The sequence below is a fragment of the Ornithodoros turicata genome, chromosome 2 (genome assembly GCF_037126465.1).
Source record: "Ornithodoros turicata isolate Travis chromosome 2, ASM3712646v1, whole genome shotgun sequence".
In the NCBI taxonomy this organism is placed as follows: domain Eukaryota; kingdom Metazoa; phylum Arthropoda; class Arachnida; order Ixodida; family Argasidae; genus Ornithodoros; species Ornithodoros turicata.
Genome location: NC_088202.1, coordinates 79,351,056 through 79,359,934, shown reverse-complemented (window position 1 = coordinate 79,359,934; position 8,879 = coordinate 79,351,056). Strand labels below are relative to the sequence as shown.

General features: G+C 46.1%; 1 long non-coding RNA gene across 1 annotated transcript; it reads right to left on the bottom strand.

The window, feature by feature from the left end:
* Window positions 1-1,535: 1,535 nt before the first annotated feature.
* Window positions 1,536-3,446, bottom strand: LOC135383753 (uncharacterized). The gene is made up of 3 exons (XR_010420045.1): window positions 3,267-3,446; window positions 2,959-3,097; window positions 1,536-2,278 (listed from the first exon to the last, which is right to left on the bottom strand). It is a non-coding gene; the product is annotated as an uncharacterized LOC135383753 (long non-coding RNA).
* Between the last annotated feature and the right edge of the window lie 5,433 nt (window positions 3,447-8,879).

Below are 8,879 nucleotides of genomic sequence, written 5' to 3'. Positions count from 1 at the left end.
CAGAAAGCAATGACCACACACAGCCTAAGGATCATATTGAGCTCCTTCCATTATTCTTTTTATTGACAGCATGTTGGCTGCCATCCAGTCCATGAAAGTGACCCTTATCGTTGAAAGAACGGTTCAACAGCAAGCGAGCTGGTGATAGCGTCCATGATGGCGAGACCTGAAGAGGAGATACACGAAGGGACATAAACACGCTATGTTGAGACATTGTGTATGTCCCTTCCTATCCCTCGTCTCAGGGTTTTTCACCATGGACCTTCATGATGTTTCCTTCGTCAAACTTTACATATTTTTATGTAAAATTGTGAAGGTACAGCCAGGCGCTGTTAGCAAATCACACAGTACTTTTCTTGAGTCAAGAATCCATAGAAGGTACACAGTCATCTTCAGCATTGCACACATCTATGGGACATGTTAATCACTTTGGAATGTCACAGACATATCATGGAGGCCGGCACATGATTAGTGGTACTGAACAGACAACTATTTGTCATAGTTTAGGCATAAAAAGCATTTTTGTCACCTGCATGTTGCGACAGATGTATCTCTACATACTTTGCCATGACACAAATATATGAAGCAACAAATGTACCCTCTACTTTATTATGGTTATTAGTCAACACTGCCAAGAATGTGGGAACACAGTCTTGTACCACCTACACTCTTCAAAATGACCTTCACACACGACACATTGTAGGTCAACGAGACTCCAGAATGATGTCCTCTCCCTCCCCATTAGCTGAAAACATTTTTCTAAAACCTTGCATAAGGGGAAGTTAGTACAAGAAACACACACATTCCTTTTTTGAGCAAATCAGTATTCAGAGCGTTACCATACTGTGGTAGGCCTGCAGTGCATTACGTGGTACAGCACACACTGTAAAAAATTTCACCGTAGAGCATATCCCCCATTCTAATGCCAGTCTTCTCCATTTTTTCAAACTGCCATTTCCCATAGTGCTTTATGGTATGACACAGCATTTCTAAATCTTTACTGTAGTTTACTGGTTGTAGCAGAAAAAAGACACCACTGTTTCCGATCACAGGACGCGAGCCATAAGTGCTATACGGAAACAGTACATGCTGCTCTCTAGCAGTTGTTCGTGTTTGGACATGGTATGGTGCATGCAAGGTAAATTCCATGGTTAAAATATCCAAACGTGAACAACTGTTAGATTACATGATGTAGAATGCTGTATAGTACAGTAAAACCTGCAAAGTCGGACACCTCCCTATACCTCGGACAACTCCCCATGATTTAATTGCACGGGCAGGCTCCCATTGAAACTACATGGGGACGAAATTCTCTGTCGGACACCTCCCTATCTTGGAAGTAGGATAGGGTTTTCCCGGCAAAGTCGGACAAAACCCTGGCCAAATTACCTCAATATCGGCCCATCTTTGCACCAAAAAGACCCAAAATGAGCCAGTGGCCTTGACTTTTGCCCCTTTTTCCCCTATACTGGTCTCAGCATTTTGTTGCTTTAGTTTTTAGAGCCCAAAAAAGTGCTGTCAGTCCACATTGTAATTCTTTATGTGAGCACTTGTCTTCAGTTTGTCTAGAGCCTTTGAACGAGCACTGCACCAAAGCTATGAGAAGTGGGCTGACGCTTCAGAGACAAGTCCTTGCTGCTCGAAAAGCTCCAGAGGTAATGCCATTGAGTAGAATCTGAACAGAATTGAATATACTAAAATCAGTAATAATTATCAGTGAAGAGTGGGTAGGGGTACCACTACCAGGCGTGCACCAGGCACCACCACCAGGTACCATTAAGGACCTTAAATTGAAGAAGGGAGGCATTTCTCACAGCTGTGATCTCTTCCATTTTTTGTTGCCGTCATAGTCTGTAACTCGGACACCTCTATAAGTAGGAGACGCTTCGGCTGCACCGCGGGTGTCCAACATAGGAAGGTTTCACTGTATTTATGTTCCGTGTCATGTGACCACAAACAATATATGCTTTTGCTCATGCTGCACAGCACAGGCGAATTGAGCTGCATGTGAGGATAATAACATGAAACCCGAGGCGCGGAGGAAAAGGCATGACTTTACGGTCTCTGTGTCAGTTGTTTCATGTTGTAATTGCGTACCACCTGGCCTGTACCTGAGAATAGGTTTGATGCATTGTACACGCACCATAGACATGCAGTAGGTGGTGTGTTGTGATAGTAATGCCACTGCCAATTGAAGAATAATGCTCCAGGTGGATTGTTTCAGTACAATCTTGAACTATGCATACCAAGGGGTAGGGCATCTGCGTGACAGGTTTACCTGGAAGTAAGAATGTAAATGTTAGCTGAAGTCACTGAATAATTAACATTATCAATATACTGCTGCAGATGATACAAACAATAGCACACAAGATGCTCCGATATGTTCTGCAGGAATGTCTTTGTACTCACAATATTAGTACAGCAGCTACAGAAAGGCATAAAACAAGATTTTGTATACATGAGACCACTTGAATGCAACAAAAGCTTCTGCTGCACTGCCAGAACACCACGGCAGACAGATTTACCTTACTTCACTTGAGAAAAAGTATGTACTGTTGCACACATGATGCTGTTTGAATGTCTTGAAAAACATAATTTAGGACCGAAAGACATCAACTGGGAGATTTCGATTTACCTTACTCAAAACTGAGAAAAAGTATGTGTTGTTGCACATATGAAACTGCTTGAACTGCCCTTGAGCGCTCTGGAAGAACACCTTATTTGTGACCAAAATACAACAGCTGAGCCAACATTGTATTCATACCTTACTCAAAATACACAAGATGTGCTGCCGTGCATATGATACGATGATACTGCTTAAATGTACTCTGAAAGCGCTGGCACCTCAGGCATGGTTGCTCTAAGCTAGCGAGCAACAGCAATGGTATACGAACACAAGAAGTCGAGCACAAGTGATGGAATGCACTTGATTAATCAGAAAATGAAATGTCTCAGTACCAGGTGTCACTGTTCCGTCAACAAAAACAGATGAACTTTGAAGGGGCGTCTGGTTGGCACTGGTGACAGCCTTCAGCTTGAAACCCAGACGGTGATAGTTGAGACGTGGAGTGCAAGCTTTTCGGTGGTGCCAGAATGCCTGCGAAATCATTTAACAAATAAGGCAATTCCAAATCTGTACTGAGAATACACCCGCTGGGGCGTAATCTCTAAAGGATGAAGCAGTAACTGACAGATAGCGTATTTTTCTCTTCTACGTGATGCAATTTGCACCGCATGACTGACTTGTCTAACATTACGCGTCTTACCTTTATCTGCTGCCTAGTCCTGCCCCTGCAATCTCCTGCTGCAGATAAGGTTGGCACAGCATCCCGGACGAGACATCTTCGGCTTCTTGTGAAACAAGTTGCGCATTGCTTCCGTAACATTCGTATGAGCCAGATGAACAGATCAAATCGCTGCTTTCGAAGGTGGCACCCAGTCGGAGTTGTAACCGATTGTTGCAGTCAATCGATTTCTCCTTCGCCTTTCGGAAAATTGTGGTTTGAAACATTAGAACTGCATGCTGAAGTGTTCTTGCAGACGGGAGCAAAACGCTCACGCATTCTCGACACGCAGCACAGAACACGAATCACACCAGGAAGACTGTACTGGCCTAGAAAATGCTTTGCAGTCGAAGGAAGAAAAACTCACGTTCCTCGTGGGTTTAGTGAAGTCCAGAAATATACTGGCTCCCTAATAGCGAACTGTTTATCACTTCCCCAATGTGAATCTGCGCAGCAGACGGCTCGGCAGAAGAAACTGGCCGGCTTGGCGGAAGAAACCAAGCCAAAAGTCATGCCAAGCCGGAGCGCGGGCAGACCACGAATGTGTCGTCGACACAGGGTTTGCGGGCCACAAGACGGGATGTCAGTGAAACTAAAAATTCACTTTTTTGGAAAACCGCGAGGAGTTTGGGATAACTATTTTGCATACATAATCAGTGTTCCCTTATGAACACATCGTGTGAGTACCATTCCATTCTGTAACACTCGAAAATCGGCGTAGCTGAGCTTTAAAGGGTTACGACACTTTGTTCCTAAGTTATTCCGGATAAATGTAAAATGCAATTGCATCGATGTGAACCTACATTCCAAGTTTTACAGCAAAGCGGGAAATAGACACGTAGAAAAGCGGCACAACGAAGTCATATGTCCCTGACGCCACGGCAGGAGTCTCCGCCATTGAGGAAGCGCCAGAGAGGTCACGTGCTTAGGACAGTCAGTGAGAATGGCCGGAGCTCTGATGTCAGAGCTTCACGATTCAGGGTTGCGGAATGGGGTCACCCATTCCAATTCCATTCCGAGGAATGGAGATTTGTGATAATTCCATTCCGTCCAATTCCTTGGAATGAAATGTATGGTCAATTCCCGCTCCTGAAATGGCTTTACAACCCCCATTACATTCCTATAATACCATTAATAAAAGAAAAGGGACCGGCTTATGTGGCCAAGCGGACATCCTGTCGGAAAGAGTATGCACCTGGGTGGACGATTAATTACCTAGAACTCGTTCCTAGATTTCCCTAATTTCCTAGAATTCCGACTAAAACGTCGTCTTCCGTTAAATAGGGCAACATAATGGTCTCAGGAGAGTTGTGTACAGCTGCCGATAGGGGCGCTATCGGTGGAGAAACGATAGCAGAAACGAGCTTCCTTGTGGAACTCCGTTTCGGTTTCGGGACCGATAGCGCCCCTATATCGGTAGCTGTACACCACTCTCCTGAGACTGCCATGTTGCCCTATTCTAATGCACGGAAGAAGACATTTTCGTTGCTCTGTTTATTTTTTACGCTGAGTACGGCTTCCACGATTTTTCTGTAGCTTTCGCACGCATAAATGCGCCATCGTGCGCCACCGGAAGTTCGTCCGGTAGGTAGACAACGAGTTGCGTGTGCAAATGCAACTGGAGTTTATCTGCACACATCATCATCATCATCGTCATTGTCGTTATCAACCAAGGGCCAGAGGATAGTGCAGAATGATAGCACCGGCCATCCTTGATTCATCCTATGATCAGTTATACGTCTTGTACAGTATGGACCTTCCCATTTCGAAAGAAGGCTGCAATAGGCGTTCCCTATGTAGTATACTATGATGCGAACAGGTAGAGCAGTTGGTTGCGCACAACGAATTTTTGCTATACAAAACAAGTTTCGATTTTGTGTTCTTCGAGCAAATACCTGACACCTCCCTAACCGCTTGCTCGAACTTGTCAAATACAGGGTGTCTCATGTAACGTGTCAATAAATTGTATTTAAAGAGAGCAATAAAAGAAAAAAAAAGACCGTTACTTTTCTGCTACTTGAGTTACAAACAGGTGATACTTTCGATGTAGCACCTGTTTGTAACTCAAGTAGCAGAAAAGTAGCGGTCTTTTATTGCTCTCTTCAAATAAAATTTATTGACACGTTACGCGAGACACCCTTTATAGGGCTTAGCTCATCGTTGAATTTTCTAAGCGCGACACAGCACTCTCACAATGCCGATCGTGATAGCAGGTACAGCCTTCTATGTCTAACCAACCAACATATCGTAAAGCCCCGAATAAAAAGCTGCACATGTCTAACCGCGCCATGTGGCGTGCCGGTGCGGTGCATTTGGGTGTATCACTACAACTATAGACACCCGTGCTTTCGTTGGCTTCATTTATAATAGCTAACAATATATGAATGCGGAGCAGTAGGACCTAATGTTTTGCGACCTCTCCCTCTGTGGCAACTTGCCGCCCGTTTCGGCAGGCAGGCCGCCCTCTCTTTCTTATTGTTTTTTCTTTCTTTCGATAAACAATACCCCCCCCCCCCCCCCCCCACACACACACACACCTGTCTGCAAGACTTTTGTTTTTACATATCCCCCGCTTCCTGAGTTGGAGCTCGTCCACTCAATTCCTATATACCCGACAGCTAAAAATATATCCAGGAGAACTCGTTGGGAAAACCTGTGGAGGATGACTGCCATCCTATATCAAGGCAGCCGTTAGAAGTGAGCTTTTCTTATTAAGCCCAGTGTCAGGCATGGTCCAGTGGTCAGACGCTCAGGAACGCTGGGCGTACTTAAGGTGTACTGCGACACAGTACTGTTGCCTCGGAACATTCATCACTAGCGATCGATGAGGCTTCATAGGGCCAGGCCTTCGCTACTAGGGGTTTCGTTTCCGCCTTGAAAACTTCGCCAAAATTCCCCCAACGCTTTTGCTGGCACGGCGCATTCCACCTTATTCCTTTGCGTCTACTTCATCGCCGTGTGTAGCTGACTACACATTGTTGGTTTCGGGTAGGCGTTACACGAGGGTCGTTATGGAAGACTTGTCGTGACGTGAAACGTAAGACATGGATGGAGCAGGCACCCAAAATGGAAATGCAAAACGCGGCGACCACCTTAACTATAGCTTAGCTATATTGCGCAGGTTCGAATACAGCCGCGGTTGTCGGCACTCGTGGCACAAGCTGGTTAGACACACGGACTTCCGCGAGGACTTCCGCGAGGCTCATCAAGCTGTGTGTGTTGACCCTTCAGAGCCACTCAGGTGGATAACTGTAATTCACAAACCTACTCCCCTGCGTTTTGGGCGAGAGCATGCGTGTGCTAGTAAGTTAGCATATTGAAGTAACTGTGGGTGAAACACAACTTAGCTGGAATCTGCTTTTTAGAGTAACATCCTCTCTCACAAATGTCATCTGCTGAGTCGGGTGCGAGTTTTTAAGAGCCAATGAATTTATTTCATTTGATATACCTTAAGACGTAAAATGGGCATATTTCCTAGATTGTTTCAGTAGTTTAGCTTCCTGTGAGAGTGAGCATGCAAACCATTTCTACTGAGTGTACGAAATTAAATATAATAACTGACGCATGAACTCCAGAATATTAAGCGACATTCTCAGTGTGAATGTTAATTCAGAGTCTCAGAGGAGACGCATAAGCTTTTTTTCCCAAAATGATATAAAGAAATGTCGCGCCCTCATAGAGGTTCTCAACACGTGGAGTGACACAGGATTCATATCACGTTCTGATTAGGTGTAGTCGTTCGTAACCCACGTGTTCTCAGTGGTCTGTGTACGGTGACTCAAGGTGTGGCCTAAGGTGATTGGCCTCTATGCTCATCACAGGGTCTCTGGTCCTAATTGTTCATGATGTGCTGCACCTATGTGATGCCGCAGTCTCACAGGGGCATGATATCATATTACAGTGGATTCCTGATCACTGCGGAATAGGCGGTAACGAGGCTACGGTTGCTGCTGCGTGCCGAGCACTTCAACACTGTCACGTACAAATAAAGGTCACTAATTTCACCATAGGGGACGCAAAGAGGATGATACGTGAACTGAGACAACAAATGTGCAACTCTTCTTGGCTTACAGGATCTGTTGATCTTCGCTGTTGTACAGGGTCGACCCCGAACCACGCTTCCAGGTACTTTCCATCGTTTCCTCGACAAGCAGCGTGTCTCCTGCATAAGCTCCGGCTGAATGTCCCGCACAGCGGTCGGGTGCTCTACAAACTGACCAAGTCACCATCTCCAAACTGCAGTGAGTGCGATGTTGTCGAGGACATAGAGCACATCCTCCTTAGGTGCTCCAAGTATGCCGACTGTCGCAGGACACTAGAAGCAAGAATGGCTCGCGTGGACGCCCAGTCATTTGACCTTGTAAAGTCATGGATCCTCAGCCATTCAATCATCAAGCGGCTGCATTGAAAGCGCTCCTATGTTTCCTTGAACAAACGCATCTGATTGAAATTCTGTGACATTTTCTGGTCCCTCGTTTGTGACAGGTGTTCCCACTAGTTCGGGGTGTTTGTCTCACGCTCCCAAACTACTGGGTTTTCTCCCTTTTTTTCCAGCTAACTGCGGCTAAGTGGTCTCGTGTAGCCAGTCTGACTTTGTCGTGACTTAAATCCCGTTTTTTTTTCTTCTTCTATCACATCACGTGGTGGTGGTGGTGGTGAAGGGGCTTGCCGTTGTCGGCCTCACGTATGTGGGCAACGTCACGAGTGACGCCCTGGGGAAATGTGCGTCCTGGGCCGACTTCTAGGGGAACTGTGCCGACATATGTCTGAAAGCGTCTGAGGAAAACCCAGGGAAAACCGTCATGTCTAGCCATGTCACGTCGAGACTGGGAGGTACCCGGGTTCGAATCCCGGTGCCGGCTGTGCTATCACATCACACGATGCCATGTCACCCGCTTCAAAGAAACTGGCGAATGGCTTATCGCGTTTCCCGAATAGTTATCATGAGCATCTTCCGATCTACCAAAACCCTCTAATAGAAAGTTTTAGTGCGTCGTACGCTATCACTTTTGCATACGTCATATTTCGCGTTGGTGCTTCTGCGCACGCGCAAAACATAAGAAAAGCTTCGCGCACTGCGCAGAACCACTACGCTATCCTACGTAAAGGCGATAGCGTACGTAAGGGATAGCGGGGTGGTACCGCGCACTGCGCGAAGCTCTCTTTATGTTTTGCGCGTGCGCAGGGCAACCAATGTCCTGCTCAACGCCTGTGATGTTCACTGGCGTGACTGCAGTCGGACGAACGTGTCCATGTGGTTCATTTGTCACCATATCCCGTCCTTCGACGGTCTGCACCATTCGTACGCTCATCCCATTCACATCGTTTGTTCCCCATGGCGTGTGCCTGTAATCTTTGCAAAATCTCAGCTGATTTGACGTTCTCCTTCACAAGGAGCTTCATTATGCATCGCTGTTCCACAGCTATAGACCACGACCTACTAGATTATAACGACCTTGTCATAATCGGCAACCCCTATGAGGAGCCCGTCCGCACCATCCGCTAGGAGCGCTACACATCGGCACGCGAGATTTGCATCATGATTGGACAATGGAAATTTGAATTTTGAACACGCAGAAGCGGACATACGAGTAC